Raw genomic sequence first — 22,102 nt, 5'->3', positions numbered from 1 at the left:
ACCAAGGAGTGTCAGTTGACCTGCCACTTTATCTTTTAGCCATAAATGTTTCTTGCACTCCTGCTCGACCCTTTGCCAGTCTGTACTTTTAAGAATGAATGCCCCAATACCACCCCCATTCTGCTGCCTTCTGTTCTATTACAATATTCCCACGCGTAGTCTGGATTGTTCGGAGGTTGTTCCGTGTCCCTGAGATGTGTTTCTACAACACCATATACCATCGGCCTCTCTTTTTTTAGCTGTTCTTCTATTTCTTCCCACTTCAGCCTGTTTCTACCACCCTGCATGTTAATATACCCTATGTCTGAATTGGCTCGGCGCTCGTGGCTACGTCTATTTCCGCTCCGGACTCTACCTATCTTAGATACTGGTGCCACTTTGGCATCGTATCTGTCCATACCACCTGTCAAAGAGTTTCCCTGGTTGTTTTCCTTGTTACTAGCTATCCTGCTCCCCGAAGGGCCCGCTTGCCCCCCAAAAAAGCTACTGCACGTCCTGCAAGTCGCCAACCCACCTCATGACTTAGCCGCCCATCGAAGTGAATTCTGTCTCGTTGAAAACCACCCCACCTATGCACCTCTCTGTTTATTTCCATCACCTAAAAGCCTTTCTCTGGACTCATCCGCAATATCTCCTGGTTTGCGTTGACAACCGCTCTTTGGAGGTTGATATCACACACCATTACCTCCGGTATCGTGCATATCACTACCTGTACCCGAGGAGAAGTGGTGCACATGTCATCGACGCCTTTCGCCAGTGTGGTTGCTAGTCCTGCTGTATTCTCTATTAGGACATCGTTTAAACCGCCTGAAATTATCACGAGGATTCGTCTATCAGCTGTAGTTTTAAGTTTTGCGCTCGCTTGCCTCATGACTGCTTCCAGCTTGCGTCCTGAGAAAGCCCCTACTGCAACCCTCTTGTCACCTCCTACCCTCTCTTTCATGACTTCTGTGCATCGATTTAAATACAAGTCCCCGGCGATTATCACATGCTGTGACTTTTCAGCTGGAGCGTCCTGCACCTGAGGGCTACTTGCACCTGTTATTCCGGCTGCTTTGTCCCCTCCCAGCCCCACCACTACTTCGCTGAAGCTTGGCTTTGCGACAATTGAACCGGCTAGCCTGTTTTTTCTAAACTTGCTTCTTCTTTCTTCTCCGCCATTCTGGTTGCCGGTTCCCAACTGTTCTCTCCCTCAGTCGCTCCTCTGTTCACATTGGCTAGTGCTTCCTCGGCGACCTTCAACCTTTCTCCCATTGCCCTCGTTTTCTCTTGCTCTGTCGCCAACGCAATCTCGAGCTCGGTGATTCTCATCAGTAGTTCACTCTGGGCAACCATCATTTCCTCCATTTTTTCCTCGACCTCACATTGCCTACACTGCCTACACTTCGCGTCAGCCCCACCGCGGTGGTCTAGTGGCTAAGGTACTCGGCTGCTGACCCGCAGGGCGCGGGCTCGAATCCCGGCTGTGGCGGCTGCATTTCCGATGGAGGCGGAAATGTTGTAGGCCCGTGTGCTCAGATTTGGGTGCACGTTAAAGAACCCCAGGCGGTCGAAATTTCCGGAGCCCTCCACTACGGCGTCTCTCATAATCATATAGTGGTTTTGGGACGTTAGACCCCACATATCGATCGATCGACACTTCGCGTCAGCCTCTTCTCCATCCGCTTTTACACTTGGGTCCACCTTTAAACCCGCTCCACATCCTGAACACTTTACAGCCTTTTTAACCATGTCTTTCGGGCACCAATTGTCCCTATACTCGATAATTACTAAACTCGAGCCCTGCCCTAAGAAAAAAAAGAAGCCTAAGCTCTACTCTAAAAATTTGCGTGTTCAATTCAATATACGTGCACCTCCCCCACGGGGCGGCAAGGGAAAAAAAATTCAAACACACGCAAACACGCACTGACTAAGAAATACCTGGTGACTGGCCCCCGAAAAAGCTCTACTACAAAATAAGTGCTACGAAGATTTCAACTGCAGCCTTTTAATTATAAAGACAAGCTCAAAACATGCAAAAACACTTATCTTCGCTGTCGATCGGGAGCGCTCAAAAAACACGTCAATCCACCGTGACAGTCTAAACCGAAAGCTCGAACCGACAGCTCGCAAAGTGGCGCAAGCAGACAACATAGTCGTCTGCTTGCGTCAGCTTGCGAGTCAATTTCAACGCAAGCAGTTTGCTCAAGGTGAGTGTGTGCGGGAGACCCAGCCCGCCTCTTTAACTTCCAACTGGATGAGGATTCGTTTGACGGGGGGTAGTGTCCTGCCCCATAGCAGGTCATTGGCTAACATGCCGAGTCGAGTGGCCACCCGCGCCGCCATCACTGTCACCTTGCTGACGTAGGAGGCCAAGGAAAGAACACTGCTCTTGATTGCGACAGCTTTTTCGCGCAGGGTCAACCTGAGCAGTGCTCCACGCTCGGTGAGCTGTGCAGCCCTGTCGATGACCCTCTTCCATGCGGAAACGTCAACGCCTTCTCAGGAAACGTAGACGCCGAGGACCTTAACCGTGCAGACCGGTTCTATGTCGCCAATTGCTTCAGTAGGGAACAGACCGAAGAGCAGTGCTCAGCTCTTTCTCTCGTGCAGTTGGGTTCCTGACACCTTCGCGTATAGTTCGAATACGCTGCGGAAGTGGTCGAGTGCGTCCTTGAGGAACAGGGATATGTTGTCGGCAAACGCCAGCACTCTGATCTCTTCGGTACTTTTAATAGGCACGCCTCGGATGCATTCGTCGCTGACCAGAGTTGTCAGCAAAGGCTCGATCGAAAAAACAAACAGGGTTGGGCCTAAGGGGCACCCTTGCCTAATGCCTCTCGTGTACCGGAAGAAATCTGTGGTCGTGCCGTTCACCGTGACGCAACTTCGCAGGTTGGTGTACAGGAGCTCGATGGCAGCCACGAACTCCTACGGGAGCCCGAACTTACAGAGAACTTCGAAGAGGTACGCGTGCCCAACACTGTCGAACACCTTGGCTTGGTCGAGGGACAGGAAGGCACCCGTGACTCTTTTCTGGGTCGCGTACTCGAAAACGTCTCTTATGGCTGTGAGGTTCGGAACATTGACCGGCCAGGCACGGCGCAGGCTTGGTGGGGAGCGATGAAGTCCGGCAAGAAGGTCCTCAGCCTGGTGTTGAGTATGGACGCCACGATCTTGTTAGTCTACATTGAGTACAGAGATCAAATGCCATGACGACAGTTCGCGCAGGGATGCGCCGTCCTTGAGGATGAGGCCGGTGCGACCTTCGCTAAATGAATCAAGTTTTTCATGCTGCTGGAGGACCAGGTTGACCATGGCCAGAAGCGGTGCACACAGAACAGCAAAGAAAGTTGTGTAAAAGGCGGCTGTCAGGCAATCAGTGTCCGGAGCCGAGTTCGGCGGCATGGCTCGGATGGTGTGGTCGCTCGGTCCCTCGCTGTCGTGGGGGGCATGGTCCTGGGCGCAAGCACTTGGAGGCGCGAGGATGGCTTCTCAAACCGAGGCGATACTGAGCCACTAGATGGGGCAGAGCTAGATCCGTGGCCTGAAGTCGAGGGGAACCAGCGAGCGGCCGACTCTTAGGATCGCCTTCGGAAACATTCCCTCGTCCCGTGGTGACCCCACAACGCTTACATTTAGTTGCACAGCCCTCAATGTCATGCCCGCATGTTCCACATCGTTTGCAGTAAAGGTTGGAGCATGCGGTCGCCGTGTGGCCCACTTTGCCGCAACGTGCGCAAGCTCGCCTCATTCCTCTATATTCAAAAATAAGGCAGTGCCCTGCGATGGTCGCAAAGTTTGGCAACAGTTTGCTCATTTCAATCTTGATCACCCTGAAGCCGTTGAGCTTGTTTTCGCCAGTGGCCACAGTGGCGAACGATATGCCCCTCACTTTGCCGTACTGGGCTAGGGTGTTGCTAAGCACCTCGTCGGACATGTACGCGGGATACCGGTAGGAGTTTATGTACGTGACCGGCAGCCCAACGGCCTCAACCGGTACGTTTTCGCCGTAACCCGGAAGCCTTCGTCCACCATTAGCGTTGTAGCTTGACTGGCGTTACACGTACAGACGATGAACCTAGCCCCGCCCATGTGCTGAAAGAACAAGTACACTGTCATTTCCAGACAGTAGTTCGATTGCATAAATTAAATCGTCAATCGACACGTCGCCTTCGGGCGCCGTGAACATGAGGCAATTCACCCGCACCGGGAGGTCGGACGTCCTCGCCATTCTGGTGCGCGTTGGCGCTGGCTGCCTGGCGGCGTGGCTGGTAGAAAACTGGTCACGTGCAGGCGAGCTGCACAGTAGTAAGACTGCGGCTCAGCCGAGGCAGGTCTCCCACAGGTACAGGAGGCGCCGCGAGGATTGCAGGAGAACTCCGGGGCGGTGGGCGTGGACCAAGCACCTTGCTTCACCAGGCATGGGACGGGTAGGCGCGGACACGAAGGTCCGAGGCCCAGGCTGGCGATCGCACGTGGGGGACGGCGGTGCCGCGTAGACTGTCTTTCGAGACTTGAACCCCGGAGTCGACGTCAGCGTGGCGTGACCTTGGGTCTCGTGCGATAACGCAAAGAAGACGGCTAACTCGACGCTTTGATCTTAGCCAAAAGACCGAGAAGCAATGCAATTTATTTGAACGTAATGAAAATCCATTCTTTCAACCTCGTATTTACTTCTGGCCAAACGCCGGGCAAACAGTAGCAAAGCAAATCCAACAACCACCCATGCAAACCAGAATTGCGCACCGACAGCGGCAGCGCTGGCTTCGCCGTGTTGCTTATATCCCTCGTCCGCTTGAAGTTTCTTGTTTCGCTTGCAAACATGTTAAAACTCAACGCTCTTTCCCCAGAGGTCGAAGCCACGCTTGCTTGCTTGCACGTGTACTCTCGATTGCACTTATAACGTCACACCAAATGCTTGCCAGCAAACATTATCAGGCATGTAACGAGCGATGCTACAGCACTTGTTTTAAAAACTGATGCAACGTCTACATGTCCAACTTGAGCACCAAAGCCTGGAAGGAAAGAAATGACTGTGCAAATTGCATCTAGTCACCCATCCAACATGGCTTCTACGCTGGCTGCCCAAGCTACGCCTCTGCAACGACGACCAGAATCATCGGCAAAAAAGTGGTGCCATTGGCTGCTTCAGCGCCCTCAACGTATGACTTGCGATTTCCGACGTGGCGGAACACCGCACCGCAGTCGACGAAGGTCCTGCCGTAAAAGGCAGACCCGGGAATGCGTACGAAACGTCTACAGCGTGCGTTGTGATGCTGGTGAGGGAAGGGTCATGTGGCAGAAGATGACGGCACGTGAGTGTGCGAAATGCCGCTGCGATGTCGTTCAAGCATTCAACCGGCCCGCAGGCTCTGCCTGTCGTGTTCGAAAACGTCCAGGTTTTGCTGATTCCGAGGGGTAGGAATGCTATAGTGGCGTGTACGAGGCGCTGGCGTAACGCTCCGTCGATCGGGCCGTACATGAGGCGGCAGAAGGCGGTCGTCAAGTGGTCGCGGAAATCAGTGGAGAACTACTCGCGTGCGCTTTTCGCCGAATCCCGCGGAGTAAGGTGCGAGTAGACTCCCGACAGACGGTCTTCGGGAGACGGGTGATTGCACAAATGTGACCGTGCGGTAACGTGCAGCTATATTCATGGAATATTTCACCCCACTTAGATAGCTTCGTCACTGCGCTCGCTGGTGTTGCTTATTCTTGTTGACCTTCACTTGTGGCTCACACCCACTGCGGGGCATTGGCTGGTTTGTTGTTCTGCTTCTTCGACTTCTACATAATCGCTAAGTGGAGCTGTGAGGAGTGATGAGTGGGTACAGATGCAAAGCATAGAAAAGAGCGCTCTGGGTGTGCTTTCACGCGTCCTGGTTTCCACAGCACCTGAGGTACGTGCGTGGTGCGTCTGTACGTCTAGTGCGCAATTTTCTTGGAACTTCTAGCAGCTGGCAGTTCCATTCAGGTGAGCATGCGAGGATGTTTGTTCTAATTAACGAGAGCCAACGACAAATGAGCTGGTATGATATTGCCACTAGTACAAGTTCTGAAACTATTATTTCCACAGATGCTAGCATGCTTGTATGTGCCGCTGTTCAGAAGAGGACAAAGATGCGCGTGCAGAGAAAAACAATAGTCATACTGCCGTTGTTCGAATCAGTTTTACGTCCTTGTGTGCCCTTATCAGCAGGTTACAGTCACGTTGTAACGTGACACTGGTGGAGCTGCTGGGTAATAGTCTATGCACTGTTACCACGAGGAAGATCTCGGTCCCAACATTGACACCTTAGTAGAAACAGCCAACCTTCGACGCAGTCGGCGGCAACTAGGCCTACCACCCCAGTTCAGCCCTCTTCCGGAACGCTCCAGAACCATGGCATATGCGACAACTGCAAGCCAGACTGAACCGTCCGCGACTCCGCCAGCACCATGGCTACCAGCCTCCCGAATGCCAAAGCCCTTCCATGGGGAGCCCTACGAAGACGTTGAAGACTGGCTGGACCAATACGATCGAGTCGCCGTCGCCAACGAGTGGGACGAGCACCGGAAACTGCGGTATGTCTATTTCTACCTGGAGGATTCGGCGCGTATTTGGTTCGAGAATCACGAGGCCGCCCTGACAACCTGGCCGGTGTTTTGCACTCAGCTGCGGAACACGTATGGTAGCGCTGACCGGAAAGAACAAGCCGAACGTCTCCTCAATTCTCGCAATCAACGACCCAATGAAAGCGTGGCCTTGTTTGTTGAGGAGATGTCTCGTCTGTTCCGTCGAGCGGATTCTGCAATGACGGAAGACAAAAAGGTGCGCATTCTGATGCGGGGTGTCAAGGAGCAGCTGTTTGCAGGACTTGTACGAAACCCACCAGCTACCGTGGCAGAATTCCTCCGTGAAGCGACGACAATGGAGCGAATGCTGAGACAGCGATCTTCGCAGCATGAGCGGTTCGACAACCTTGCATGTCTGTCAGCAGCCTTGGTAACACCCGATGTCACGAGCGTGAGAGACCTTGCTGAGCTAGTCCGTAGCATTGTACGCGACGAGCTGCAAAATCTTCACGCAGTGCCTTCACAGCCTCAAGTGGCTGCTCTGACAGACGTCGTCCGTGAAGAGGTGCGGCAGCTGGTACGACCATTAGCGCCACCTCCAACCGAAGCTCCTCTGCTAACGTATGCGGAAGCTGTACGTACTCCTGCACTGGCAGCCAGCTATTTCCCCCGACCGACTAGCCTGCAGACGCCACAGCACTTCTCGGGCGGGCCACGCTATGAAAACCAACGACTGCAGATGCCGCAGTACTTCTCGGGCCCACCACACTATGAGAATCCGCGACCCAATTTGCGTAAATCTAGCGTGTGGCGCGCTTCCGACAATCGGCCACTATGCTACCACTGTGGTGAGCCAGGTCACCTGTACCAGGAGTGCTCGTACAGACAGATGGGCCTACCTGGATTTCGGCCAGACGCTCGTCGGCCCAGGGACGGCGAACGACCCCGCGCCATCGCAGAATACTTGGCAAGTCTACCGTCTCCGAATCTTCAGCGACGCCAATCACGCTCTCCGTCTCCTCGACGCTCTACGTCCGCGAATCAATACTCCACTTTCGCCGATGTTGCGGGACGATCCGCTAGGTCCCCAAGTCCACGCCGGGGAAACTAGAATCAGCGGCCTCCGGGGGTGGGACCGCTGTTAAGCTATCGTCAAAACAGCCTCCTCCGACCCTTCCACCGACCTTCGACGATTCCTTTCAGCCGATACCTCACATCGCTGACGAACCCGTTTCTGCTGACATTGCCGTTCGTGTCGACAACCATCCAGTGACTGCTCTAGTCGACACCGGCGCCGACTACTCAGTTATCAGCGCTGAACTTGTGGCTGAACTCAGGAAAGTCACGACTCCTTGGGGGCATGGACCAAACCTTCGGACAGCCGGTGGTCATCTCTTGACACCAATCGGGAGATGCACCGCAAGGCTGCAAATCTGTGAGTCGACGTTCGTTGCTTCTTTCGTTGTGCTTCCCGAATGCTCCCGGAAAGTAATCCTTGGCATGGATTTCCTTCGTGAGCACGGCGCTGTTATAAATCTTCGAGACTGCCTCGTAACGTTTGCTGACGACTATGGCCCGAAGCCTAGAGATACCAATCCGCAGAAGACTGCGCTTCGCATTGTCGACGACACCGTCACACTTCCGCCACGCACCAGTATGTTCGTTACAGTACAGGGCGACCTAGACCATGACAGTAGTGGTATCGCTGAAGCCAACCTTTCGGTGCTCTTGTCTCAGCAAATCTGTGTTGCCCGCGGCATAATTCAATTTAAACGTGGGATGACTGAGTTGTTGGTCACCAATTTTAGTGGATCATACCAACATTTGGCCAAGCGAACAACTATCGCTCATTTCGAATCCATTGACGATGAAGCGTGTACGACGATAGCCCCAATTTCTGCAGCCGTTGACAGTGACACCGCGGTAACCGATGCAGTCGATGTCAATCCGAAGCTGTCATGTGCACAGAAAGAGCAAATCCGCTGTATCCTCCGCATGTTTAGCGACTGTTTCGCGTCTACATCCAAGATAAAACAAACGCCAACCGTAAAGCACCGCATTGTCACTGACCATTCTGAGCGACCCATACGTCAACACGCCTACCGAGTATCACAAAAGGAACAAGAGGCTATACGTTCTCAAGTGAAGCAGATGCTCGAAGATGGCGTAATCCAACCCTCGAACAGTCCATGGTCGTCCCCCGTCGTACTGGTAAAAAAGAAGGACGGCACTCTTCGATTTTGCGTCGATTACCGCAAACTCAACAAAGTCACAAAGAAAGACGTTTATCCGCTTCCGCGCATCGACGACTCACTAGACCGCCTCCGACACGCCCGAAACTTCTCCTCTATGGATTTACGCAGTGGCTACTGGCAGATCGAAGTTGATGAACGCGACCGAGAGAAAACAGCATTCATAACGCCTGATGGTCTGTACGAATTCAAGGTGCTGCCCTTCGGTCTGTGTTCTGCCCCTGCGACATTCCAGAGGATGATGGATACAGTGCTCTCCGGTCTCAAGTGGGGAGCATGCCTTGTTTACTTAGACGACGTCGTTGTCTTCTCCCAAACGTTTGAGCAGCATTTGCAGCGACTTAGATCTGTGTTTGCTGCAATTCGCACGGCAGGCCTATCACTGAAACCCGAAAAATGTCATTTTGGTTACAACGAATTAAAGTTCCTCGGTCACCTTGTTAGCCCTGATGGTATTCGGCCGGACCCAGACAAAACATTGGCTGTCGCAGATTTTCCACCACCTACCAACAAACGTGATGTGCGTCGATTTTTAGGCCTCTGCGCATACTACAGACGCTTTGTGCAAAATTTCGCAAACATTGCCGAACCCCTCACTCGTCTGACAAAAGACGACGTTCCCTTCGTGTGGGGCCTTGAGCAAACACGCGCTTTCTCCGAGCTCCAGCAGCGTCTCCAATCTGAGCCCTTACTCGGACACTACGACGAATATGCCGACACTGAACTACACACAGACGCCAGTAACATCGGCCTTGGTGCAGTCCTTGTCCAGTGGCAAGGCGGTGTCGAACGCCCTATTGCTTATGCGAGTCGGATTTTATCATCTGCGGAGGCAAATTACACAACAACTGAAAAGGAGTGCCTAGCTGTTGTCTGGGCAATAGCTAAATTCAGACCGTACCTGTATGGTCGCCCGTTCAGAGTTGTTACCGATCATCATGCGCTCTGCTGGTTGGCGAACCTTAAAGACCCTTCCGGACGTCTGGCCAGGTGGAGCTTACGCCTTCAGGAGTTCGATTTGACAGTCATGTACAAGTCTGGCCGGAAGCATACTGACGCGGACTGCCTTTCCCGAGCTCCTCTTAAGACAGTGTCAGGTGATCACGATCTCGACGGCCGTTTTCTCTGCGCCGTTAGTGTATCCGACTTGGCCGAACAGCAGAAGAACGATTCCGAGCTTCGACAATTCATCGAATATCTCGAAGGCCGTACGCCGCATCCACCACCAGCATTCGCCCGCTCGTCATCATCGTTCTGCGTCCGCAGAAACATCCTCTATAAAAGAAACTTCGACCCTTACGCGACTGAGTACCTGCTCGTTGTCCCGCCAGCGTTACGAGCCGATGTCTTGTCCGCCTGTCACGATGAGCCTTCCTCAGGCCACTTGGGATACACACGTACCTTGGCCCGGATTCGCCAACACTACTACTGGCCTAAGCTCAGTCGAGACGTGAAGCATTACGTGAAGACGTGTCACGAGTGCCAGCGCCGTAAAGCACCACATCAGCACCCAGCCGGCTTTTTGAAGCCCATCGCTCCTCCGACACAACCGTTCCAACAAATAGGCATGGATCTACTCGGACCTTTTCCCAAGTCTCGTGACGGCAACCGCTGGATTGTAGTCGCTACTGATTACATGACGCGCTACTGCGAAACGAAGGCATTACAACGTGGCACCGCCATTGAGACTGCCCACTTTTTTATGAAAAACATCGTCCTCCAACATGGAGCACCAGCAGTTGTCATAACTGATCGTGGCACAGCTTCTACCGCCCGGATGATACAAGACGTCATGCAGCTTAGCGGCACAGTACATCGAAAAACTACTGCATACCACCCACAAAGCAACGGCCTTACAGAGCGACTAAACAAGACGATCGCCGACATGCTATCCATGTACGTTGACCAAGACCACAAAAACTGGGATGACATCCTCCCTTATGTCACGTTCGCTTACAACACCGCTGTGCAAGAAACAACTGGATTCACACCATTCCGGTTGCTTCATGGCAGGTAGGTCACTACAATGCTGGATGCCATGCTTCTACCAGACAGACACCAGATTAGTGTCAAGACGAACGAATTTATCAGACTGGCAGACGCGGCTCGTAAGCTTGCAGTCGAACGAATCCATAAGCAACAATGCATCGACTCGCTGCGGTACAACGCTCGTCGTCGCGATGTCTCTTACCAACCCGGAGAACGAGTATGGCTGTGGACTCCCAATCGACAACGGGGCCGGTCGGAAAAGTTGTTACGCCGCTATTTTGGTCCCTATAGAGTTCTCCGTCGTCTCAGCGAAGTGAACTACGAGGTTCTTGACGAGGACATGGCTCGTCAATCCCGCCGTTTACAACAGCCACACGTCGTCCATGTTTCGAGGATGAAACCATTTTACCAACGCTGACTATTCGTCACACTCCCTTGAGTAGACTTACAGTGATTGTGAACACCCCCTTGTGTACTGCTTATCGTGTGTGTTTTCATCTGGCAATAATGTTATGACATCGGGACGATGTCCTTTGGGAAGGGGGGTAATGCCACTAGTACAAGTTCTGAAACTATTATTTCCACAGATGCTAGCATGCTTGTATGTGCCGCTGTTCAGAAGAGGACAAAGATGCGCGTGCAGAGAAAAACAATAGTCGTACTGCCGTTGTTCGAATCAGTTTGACGTCCTTGTGTGCCCTTATCAGCAGGTTACAGTCACGTTGTAACGTGACAATATGATGTCCAGAAATGTTGTGTGTGATCAACAAACGCGCGGTGCCTGCCGTGGTGATCTAGGCGCTATAAAGTACTCGGCTGCTGACCCGCAGGTGGTGCGATCGAATTCCGGCTGCGACGGCTGCCTTCCATTGGTTACATTTTTTGAGTGCATTTCCTAAATGTTGTAGGTCAGTGTGCTCAGATTAGGATGCACGTTAAAGAACCTATGTGGTCGAACTTTACTGAGCCCTCCACTACGGCGTCTGTCATAATCATGTGGTGGTTTTGGGACGTTAAACCCCATATATCATCATATCATCATCAACAAGGCGATGGCCGAGGGCGCCAGCGAGGTAGCTGCAGGACTGCGTGGCAACGAACAGGTCAGTGGACAAAGGAAAAGAAAATCGGGGCTTTGCCGCTCCACCAATGTGCAGGTGTGTGCGGGGTGGGTCGTGTGGCGTTCTTTGCGATTTATTTTGTTATGGGGAATAGTGTAGATGCGAAGAAGTGGCGAGAGGACGCGTCTTCGGGTGAAGACGTCGCGTGAAAACGTGAAATAAGTATGACTTCGCTTGTCACTGCAACTGCCCCGCCGTGGTGGTCTAGTGGCTAAGGCACTCGGCATCTGACCCGCAGGTCGCGGGTTCGAATCCCGGCTGCGGCGGCTGCTTTTTCGATGGAAACCGAGATGTTGTAGGCCCGTGTGCTCATATTTGGGTGCGCTTTAACGAACCCAAGGTGGTCGAAATTTCCGAAGCCCTCCACTACAGCGTGTCTCATAATCATATGGCGGTTTTGGGACGTTAAACCCCACAACTCAATCAATCAATCTTGTCCTGTGAACACAAACACCAATACCCAATTTCCAGAGGCTGTTTTATTTTATGTTCCGAAATGGGCGAATTCCAAAAGCAGAAATAGCTTGACACATACACACATCTAGCTTTCCTCTGAAACAGTAATAATAAATTACTCAAAAGTTTTAATATTACGACTAGGGATGTAAAAAAACTTGGAAATTGTACGTATGAACATAAAAACAAAAAATAAGGGGCTCCCCAATTATGAAATTTCCACACAAACATTTATTTTCCCAGAGCAATGGTAAGTGTGAATGAACTCAGCTAGCGCACTCCCCGCACGCGGGCGAGCCGCCGCGAGTACAGCGTCAGCCGGGGCGGCGTGACGCCAGCGCTTCGGACACTCCCCGCACCCACGCTGTTTACCCCGATATCTTTGGTAAATCCAAACACTCTTTCTTTTATTGAGAATAATGTCGAACTCACCACCGCAGGGGTGAGCGGGCCGATCCCGTAGGTAGTGAAATACCGGGCCAACCCGTGGCGGAGGTGAAGCAAGCTTTAAACACTCTACCGCATTGCAAAAATAAGCCTAACATCTGGATCCAAATACTATCCGTATGAGATATTAAGTTGATAAAAACAGAGTGTATCATTTATTATGTGAAAGACAATGCCTGAAAAGTCATGAGTATGTCGGACGACAAGGCGCTTGGTCTGTGCACAGCACCGGAATGGTCTTATGGAGTCCGGACGCGGGTGGTTTCACTAACGACATCAGGACTTGGGAGGTGTGGACGTCGCATGAACCCCCGGAACTGAAGCGAGCGGACCAGGGCACCTGGCAGGCGCCAGGCGACGTGGCGACGTAGTAGGGCAGGTCTTGCCTGGGTCAGCGGTCATCTAGGTGCGTCCATGTCCTACGTACGCATGGTAGATGGCACGGGACGCTGCTTCTACCTCGCTCACGCAGTGTTTTTTGATGAGGCGCAGGTAGCTTCTGGAGCACAGGCGCAGGAGGACGCGGTCGTTAGCCGGGTCCCACGTGTCGAGAGCCCCAACGATGACGGCGGCCACCGTAACTCTCTGGTAGCGGCGACGCAGGTAGTCAGCGACGGGTTGGTAGCGTCCGATCTTGTCGTCTCGCACGTTGGTGAAGGCCTCTGGTGTGTTTTTGAATGGCCAAGCCAAGTCTACCACCAGGGCCTCTTCCCCGCGAACCAGGACAAGGTCAGGACGCAATCCAGTGTCGCCGATGGCCGGTTCTCGAACGCCATGGTGTAGTCGCGGGCAGCGGCTGTGCGAAGGCGCGGGACCACCGCGTTGTGTCGTGCCAAAGACATGACGCTATGCGTCATGCACTGGCATAACACGTGCGGCAGCGTCTCCCTGGCGTCGCCGCAAACCCGGCAGCGCTAATCGCTGTTCGGTGGGCCTACATGACCACCGTTCAGGGGGAGCTGGTTGAGGCGCGCCCGGTGAATAAACCGCCAGTCGGCGAAGAGCGTGAAGGCTCCCGTGGTGATAAAGTGGCAGCTCGCACGATCCGTCGAGACGCAGGCCATGACCTTCTTCTGGTTTGGTTGGTCATGGAGGTCGTTGTCCCGGACCTGGTCTAGAACGTCGTGTAGCATCCACATGACCCGGTTCTGTTGAGTTGGCGGAAGCGTTGCATCGCCGCAAATGATGGTGACGTGGTCCGGCCACAGGGACCACAAAACTTGTAGCCGTCGGGACGCCTTACGGGCCTCGGTCCACACGCTGCACAGCTGGGTAGCCGGCAGTGAGTGGATGGCCTGCAGATCGCCGAAGAGGTATGCCTCCAATTCGGAACGGGTGACCTCCCAACCGAGGTGGGTGGAGGCGAGCTCGTAAGCGTCAGACAGGGCGAGTTCCCGTAGCGACTGGTCTGGAGTCGTAAGGAGCTTAAAAGCGGAATCAACATGGCAGATGTCGTACAGCTCTGCTGCCACCGGGATCGCTATAGCTTCCCGGAGGCACTCCCGTAAACAAAGTCGATCAAGGCGTTCGCCTGTAGATACAATGTTCGCTTTACCAGGGGCCTGATGGCTAGGTCTAAACGGTGCCAGTCGGATTTGGTAACGACGCCACACCTCATGGAAAAATTCTGGGCGGGGAATACAAATGTCTTGAGGGCGTCAATACGCTGCCAGGGGACCAATGTCATCGTCAATGACATTGGTCCCTGCTCGATGTGGAAGGCACAACCCCAACAGGCGTCCGAGGTAACAGAGTGGCTCGGAGTTGCTCAAGGCTGCTACCGGGACGCCCGAGACGTGGAAGACGGTTGACCGCATTCCGACGGGGGTGACGCCACTGAGGTGCAGGGTCGTACACTTGCTCGGTTAATAGATAGCCCGAGTGGTGTTGCCAGTGTCTCGACCATGTCGATGCGTTGTTGGAGGAGGGTGGGACAGTCAGCCAGGGGCGTCAGGTCGTCGGCATATGCTCGGATGTTGTGGTCGTCGCCGGTGCCTTGGATGCGTCGAACTACGGGGTCTATAACCAAGTTGAAAAGCAACCCGCTGAGTCGGCAGCCCTGGCGGAGACCCGAGCGGATGAACACCGGTGCTATCGTGCCCTCTGCAGCAACAATGACAGCCTGGTTCTGGTGTTACAGATCCTCGATGATGGCGGTGAACGTCTCTCCAGCACCGCAACCATGGAGGGCATCCAAGAGGGCCTGGTGAGGTACGGACCCGTTGGCATTTATGCAAAACTCCGTGCCACCGGCTCTGGCTGCAACCTTGCGGTGTTGGAAGAGGTAGTTCAGCTCGAACACGCCGTCATACGGGAGGAAGCCTTTCTGAAACTTGGACAAGACCTGGTTATCCATGATCCAGGTTTGCAGGCGCGACGCAAGACATTTGGCGAAAAGCTTGGAGGCTGTACAGCCGAGCGCAATTGGGCGCCTGTTGCCCGGGACAGAAGGATCACCTTTTTTGTATATGAGAACCGTGCGCGACGTTCGCCATGAGTCCGGGGTGTGACGATGGTGAACGCAGGCGTTGAACAGGGCAGACAGGAAGTGGGCCTCCGGATCGACGAATCTCCAGTGCAGCTAGGTCAGTCTGTGCGGACCGAGAGCCGTGTTCTTCGACTTCCGGAGCCAGAGGAGAACCACGTCTGCCGAGAACGACGCCGTGTTGACCGGAGCGGGAGCCGTGGGTCGCTGGAGGAGCGCTGACGTGTCCGTGTGTGAGGTGACCAGGTGGAGGCCCAATGGTCCTGGATGTCGCATACAGGGGATGGTACAGGACTGTGTGGGTCCCACCATGATCAGGCGCATGGAACGTCGGCGGTTCCTGCGGTAGAGACGCTGAATCTGCGTCGCGTTGTCGGGGTTAACGTTTCGAGCAGGGCGTCCCACTGTTGATGGTGGGAGGTGAACAGCCTCCGTGGGCAGTGCAATAGTCTGAGACCACGCCTCCTCACACGTCGCCGAGGACTCTGGTGTGGGGACTGATCAAAGTGTGGTTCGCAAGACGCGGACCTGCTCTGCAAGCAGCATGGTGTGGTCCGGTGGCATATCCATAGATGGTGCTTCGACAGGTATGTCGTGTGCACTGTCGTCGGGGTCATCTGCACCAGTGTCCTCCAGCTGCTCGGAAAAGGAAGGGGACGAGGAAGAGCAGAATTTGGCTGACAAAGGACGGTGGTCGACGACGGGGCGGGCAGCTAGGATACTCTGTTCGTCCACCGGCTCGTTGGCCGATACGTCGTCGAAGTCGTCGGTACCGGGGACGTCGGCAAGCTCCGTTGACATCCGTGGGGAAGCCCTCGAAGCAGACGACGCGGAGCCGGAACCAGTGTGACGACGAGAAGACGTGCCGGGCGTGGACGAGGCCTCGCCTATCGTGGATGGCGGACCAGAATCTGGTGGCACTGACGGTGGCGTTCCGGGAACCGAAGGCGACTGCCGAGGCGTCGAAGAACCGGAGCCGGAAGTGACTGAAGATTGGCCCGGCATGATAGACGCCCCGGAGCTTGACGCCGACAGAGAACCAGTAGGCGAAGTGCTGGAGATCGACCAGGTACTCGAGGATGGCGTCGATGTGGAAGACGTGCCTCCACGACGTCTTCGAGACCGGGAAACGATGGCTCGGGTCTGAGGTTCTGGTGGAAGTCGGCAAGTTGTACCAGAAGGAGCTGGATCGGGAGATAGAGGGGTCTCTGTACCGGAAGAACTGGAGGAAGTCGCCGTAGGCTTCCGTGGGTCGCGAAGAGGTACACAAGAATTGGATTCTTCTTTTGCATGCCGTGCCATGGTGTGCTGGGTGAACGAGCGCTCGCAGTTGAAATAACTAGGGCAGTACCAGCATGGATGGAATGGCTCGTTTATGGTAGGGCCCGGGCAGTCGTGGCGTGCGGACAGTGAAGTCAACTGGGCATCACACGAGACGCACTGGTAGAGACGCCTCATTGGCCGAACCTCATGCTTTCACTCCATGTAGGACAGTTGGAGCGATGCTAAAATGCGGGCTTGGCAGCCCGCGCAACCGGGATAAGAGAACGTAGCATTTCGGGCACCGGCAGGTACACCGTCATGTCCCTGGTGAACGACGGGCAGTCGAGAGCGAAAAGGCCCGACGCTGCCACAAAAATGCCAGTAGACGCCGAGGTACCAGGACGAGGCCACTGGGCTGGGGTGGTGCCGGTGTGATCAACCCCGAAGGGGGAGCGGGACGCCGCCGGCGGCGACAGGAACCCAGGGCGAGCGACTCGATGGACACGGCAGGTGGACGGCAGGGGGTAGGCTTGGCCGGGCAGGGACTCCTCCATGTGGCGGAACCTCGTGGATGGACGTCCGGGTAGGGAAACCTGGGCGACGATGACGACGGCGGCGAGGTGGTCACAAAAACCGGGGTCCGTTGGTGTCACCAGTGGGCATATGCGACCGGACAGGGAGCGCCAGGCAAGAAAAAGCTTGTAAACTCTCACCGCTTCCGGAGGGCGTCTTCTTCCGCTGGCTGGACTAGAATGCCGCGTCGGTAGATGTCCACGTCCCCATAGCTTGATGTCCAGGCCGGTAGGCTCAGACGATGGCAGTGGCGAAGTGGTCACGAGGACCGGGGCCAGTGGAATTCGCCAGCAGACATTGAAGACCGGGCCGGGAGTGGCAGGCAACAAAAGGCTTGTAGACTCTCACCACCCCCGGAGGACGTCTGCTCCCGCTGGTGGACCAGCCGGGTAGACCGAGACGCAGCTGAACCGAGGAACCAGGTTGACCCAGAAACAACGTTGATCCGTGCGACCAGGAGAAGGGGGACCTTCCAGGGCAGAGGGCTCCCTGGGAGGGACCGTTTCTCGTCTTTTGGCTGTAAAGATCGAAAGTGGGAGAGCCACGAACACTACACAAAGAGAATTTATTTTTACAAGTTTCAGGTCTATTTACATACGTCTTCACCAACAATGATCTTCTTGTTGATTCTTGTTCTGGAGCAGTGATTCGCGCTATCTCCTACGATATCATACATGAACCGCGAACTTGCCGCTGTATGCTATGCAGGGCGTATAACATCATTATACATTGTTTAATGCAGGAGACGAGCGTTAGTGGACGCTATTAAGAAGGTTGCTTTATATATACAAAAACAGCTGTATTTCTCAGAGCGTTTTGGAAGAGAGGAGGGGGCACTTGACGGGGAACTTCACAAGCCGTGGGGAATTGGGGTGGGGGGGTCAGTAAGGGGTGAGGGGAAACGCCAATCACCCCTTTTTAATGAAAACAACTTTGTATCCCAGCGTCGTAGGAACTTTTTCTCGCTGCTGGCCTCCAATTCTTTCGTCAGGTGCTGCCACAAAAGCTGTCTGATGTTAGAGACAGTGGAATACGCTGGCCTCACAGGGACGCCCCTGGCCTCAGCTAGGCTTCTCCTCTTTCATATTGAGAGCAGCGTGAACACCACAACGTGTCGCGCGAAGGCGCCTGTGTTTATTCTGTGGGCCGGGAAAAGGCGGATACAGAAAGTTCGCGCAAATACACGCCAATGTGGCTTTGCCGCCGCTCACTCGAAGAAAGCGTGTTTCTGAGTCTCTTCTGAGTTGCAGTTAAGGCAACGTGGGCTAGGCACAATACCCAGCTTGTGTAGTCTCTGCCTGGTTGGTAATACCTCCGATTTTCTCTTCCACTCAATGTCCTCAGCCTCCAGAAGGCATGTTCGGCTCCTTGACTTCTTTCGCAGGCGGAGCCTCGTTATCCTCTCTCTGTCGTCTTCTGACAACTGTTGCAGCGTGATCTCCTCAACTATTCTTGCGGGCGCATCCTTGTTGACGTCATAGCCTGGCAGTTCTTTGGCGAAGATTTTCGCGGTTGTGTTCACCGACTTGTAGAACGGAGACGGTGTTTCTGCATGCTGGCCTTTGTAGTTATGCTCATCCAGAAAGCTGGTACTCGTGCTCGCCCAGTACATTATCAGGTTTTTACCGATGTAGTCGGGTGCCTGGTAAAGCATGCAGGCAGTTTTTAGGGGAAAAATTTTCCCTGTCATAATTCACTCGGGAGTCCGAGGCCACAGCAGCTGTCGGGAAGCTGTAGAAGGTGCCGATTTACAGGTGGAGGGGTTTTGTGTTCCAACAAGAAGTTAGGCATCTGGTTGCGCTGATTTGTCATTTTAATAGGCATGGGTGCGATCCTGCTGGCATAAAAAGAAAAAGCGCACACTGCGTTCCATGCCGCGATTTCCGCCTCTCTCAAGGATAAGTCCAATAGCACCATGGGAGCTGCCGCCTGCTTCGCCTTTTCCAGGACCCTCCGTCAAGGTCTGGAGGCTACCCCTCCGGCAGAGTAATATATTCCAAGAACCTTAACGGTTTTGCCCGTCTCAATTTCCCCGATGACTTCTTCCGGGAAGGCGCCAAACAACAGCGCTTTACTTTTAGCCGGGTTTATTGCGGTGCCGAAAGCTTTGGCGTAAGCTCTGAAAAACGTTTTAAACTGTTCGAGATTCTCGTGTCTCTAACAAACAATGAAAAGTCATCTGCGTATGCCAGTAACCTCACTTCCTCCTGTCCAGCCATCGGGAAGCCGCGGATTTTTGGACGGCTTGCTAACGTCGAGAAAAACGGTTCGCAGAAAAGGACGAATAGGGTAGGGCCGAGCGGACAGCCCTGTCTTATTCCTCTAGAATAATGAAACTCGGGTGCGGAGGAGCCATTGACGACCACTTTGCATGTAAAGTTCTCGTACAGCAGTCTCATGAGGCTACAAAACTCCGGTAAAAAGCCAAACTCTTGTAGGACTTCAATGAGGTAATGGTGCCTAACCCTGTCGAAGGCCTTAGCCTGGTCAAAGGAGAGGAAGGCACCACTCAGACCTCTTGAAGAGACGTATTCAAGACATCTCGGATGATCGTAAGGTTCGCAAAAGGCGACCTTCCCGGCACTGCGCACGCTTGTTGGGGCGAAATTATAGACGGCAGCAGCGCTTTTATCCTGTTGTTAAGGATGGAAGCGACCAACTTGTAGTCGACAATCAAGAGTGTTATCGGCCTCCAAGATGCCGGCTCGTTTGGTGGGGCACCATCCTTACAGAGGAGCACGATCCTGCCAGCTCCAAAAGGAGGCTTTGTGTGCTCGTTAAGGACATTTGTTCATGCGAGCACAGCATCTCCCACGACTTCATAAAAGGTGACGTAAACAGCGGCGGTTAATCCGTCCGCTCCCGGAGCCAAATTGGAAGAAATGTTTCGCAAGAGGGATCGGAGTTCCTCCTCTGTCACATTACGTGACAGAAAATTGCTTTCCCCTACGCTTACGCGTCGCAGACTTTTTCAAAGTTCGCCGACTTGGTTCGGGACTCGGTCAAATTCGTCGGGGTCATGTTCTTGAAATTGGTTCACAAAAAAGTTGTGGAAAGTCCTTTGGGTTGGTGGTAGTTGAACCATCCGGTCTTTTTAACTCGGTAATCTTCAGGGCCCTGTTTCCACAGATATTGTCCCTGCCAAGTTCTGGGAGTGGCTGATCGAAGTGTGATTTGCCGGTTATAGCAAATAAGAACTGGTTGAATTGGCTTTCGTGAGAGGCGAGGTAGTCGTTTGTGCAGGTAGTTAACGTCTCTCTCCACCCCTGATGATTTGGATACGTCGGAGGGTTTGTTGCATTTGTTTTGTGAGGCGTCTTTTCCGTGCTTTCCCTTCATTCTGTAGCATCTGTCTTCATTTTACTTTCAAATTGTCCCATGTGGTGGCGGTAACGGTGCCTGCTCTCTCCACGGATGCGCGAAGGTGTGAATTCAAAACTTCAACGCTTTCAGCGTCCTGTAGAATTGCGGGGTCTAGGTGCCAGCCGTCGTTTGGGGACCGCAACTCTGGGAACCCCGCACTAAAGCTTCCACGAGGAGGTGGTCCGTTTTCTTTTCCAGGCAAGTTGGGAGATATATTAATTTGCAGGACTCTACCAGGGCTAGGAGTATGTTGGGTAGATAAACGCGATCCAGCCTGCTGGCTGTAGTGCGGGAGACGCGTGTAGGTTGGAACACATCGTTATGCAAGTGTACCCAAGCATCCGACTGGCTCAGGTGGCAGGGAATTTTGACCAATACCTTCGCGTGGTAGGTTGACCCCCCCTGGCCTGGGCCTCTGACGTCTTTCTGGGAGTCAACCACACAGTTGAAGTCACCCAGCAAAACATGAGGCAGGGGATCAAGGAGGAGCTGATGAATGTCTTTGTAAAAGTTGTTGGCGTTGGATCTTGTTACCGGATCGTTAATATTAGCGAAGCGTATCCTCCTTCCATCTATAAACACGTCTAGCATGATAAGACGTCTAGTATAATAAGGCGGCTGTTAGCGCCAAAGATGCAGTGTGACATCCGGCAAAACCGGCCGGATACAAAACAACACTCACGCCGCACGCCTTGGCGCAGGTTAACGAAAAGAAGGCAGCAAGATGGTGTTCGCGCCGGAAGGTGAATACGTCCACTGGGGTTGTAAAGTTTGTTTCTTGAATAAAAACTATATCGATACCCTGATTTCGGGGGAAGTTAAAATGTTGTGCTGCTTCTGTTGGTCGCGAATACTTCGAACGTTCGACGTCACGAATTTCAATGCAGGCGTAACCAAGTGTTAAAAAAGGAGGGAACAAAAAAGAGGGAAGGGTTAAAAAACGCTAGCCGGCGGGCCTTTGTCGGCCGCTTTGGCTGTACCTACTGGTGGAATTGTGATGACCAGACCCAAGTAACTTGCCCACTGCGGCGAGTGCTGCGGGGGCTGACAAACCTTAGACAATACACCGACGCAAGGGCGCATCGCACGGCGAGCCGCTATGCCAGCGCAAAGCAGGCACTCTGCAGCGCAACGCCAGCCGCGCTTCACGACACCAGCACCGCCAGCGCTAGGCGCAGTCGGCGAGACCAGCGTCCACCGACGCCAGACGCGACCGCCGCGATGATTGCCCGCTTACCCTCGACACGGCTGACGCGGCGAGCGCCCACCGACGAAACGAACGCAGCTCTTCCTTTAGATGCGACTCGGGCCTAGGGGGGGGGGCGGTCTCCCCTTGCCCGCACCTCCTTTACTTAAATTCTGAGTCTTGGCCGGAGAAGGGGCGTCGCTATCGTGGGCACGGACACCAGAGCCCGGTCGGCGCAGGCTTGACTCCCTGCTTGGCGTTGCTTGGACTCTTTACCAGCGTCTTCAGCGCCTGTGCGCCTAGGCGAACGCGAGCGAGATCGCCGCTCATGGCAGCGTTCCTGTGATTTCGCGGGTGAAGCGCGTCACGGTTCCCTGCTATGGTGTCTCTGGGCTTCGCCACCGGCTTCTTCTGCGCCTGTGCGCATGCACGA

General features: G+C 53.9%; 1 non-coding gene across 1 annotated transcript; it reads right to left on the bottom strand.

The window, feature by feature from the left end:
* Window positions 1-12,793: 12,793 nt before the first annotated feature.
* On the bottom strand, window positions 12,794-12,987 carry LOC119168770 (U2 spliceosomal RNA). Its single transcript, XR_005109471.2, has one exon. It is a non-coding gene; the product is annotated as a U2 spliceosomal RNA (small nuclear RNA).
* Window positions 12,988-22,102: the final 9,115 nt, after the last annotated feature.

The sequence above is a fragment of the Rhipicephalus microplus genome, chromosome 6 (genome assembly GCF_043290135.1).
Source record: "Rhipicephalus microplus isolate Deutch F79 chromosome 6, USDA_Rmic, whole genome shotgun sequence".
Taxonomy (NCBI): Eukaryota; Metazoa; Arthropoda; class Arachnida; order Ixodida; family Ixodidae; genus Rhipicephalus; species Rhipicephalus microplus.
The sequence above is the reverse complement of the archived record's forward strand: the minus strand, read 5'-3'. Positions and strand labels throughout refer to the sequence as shown.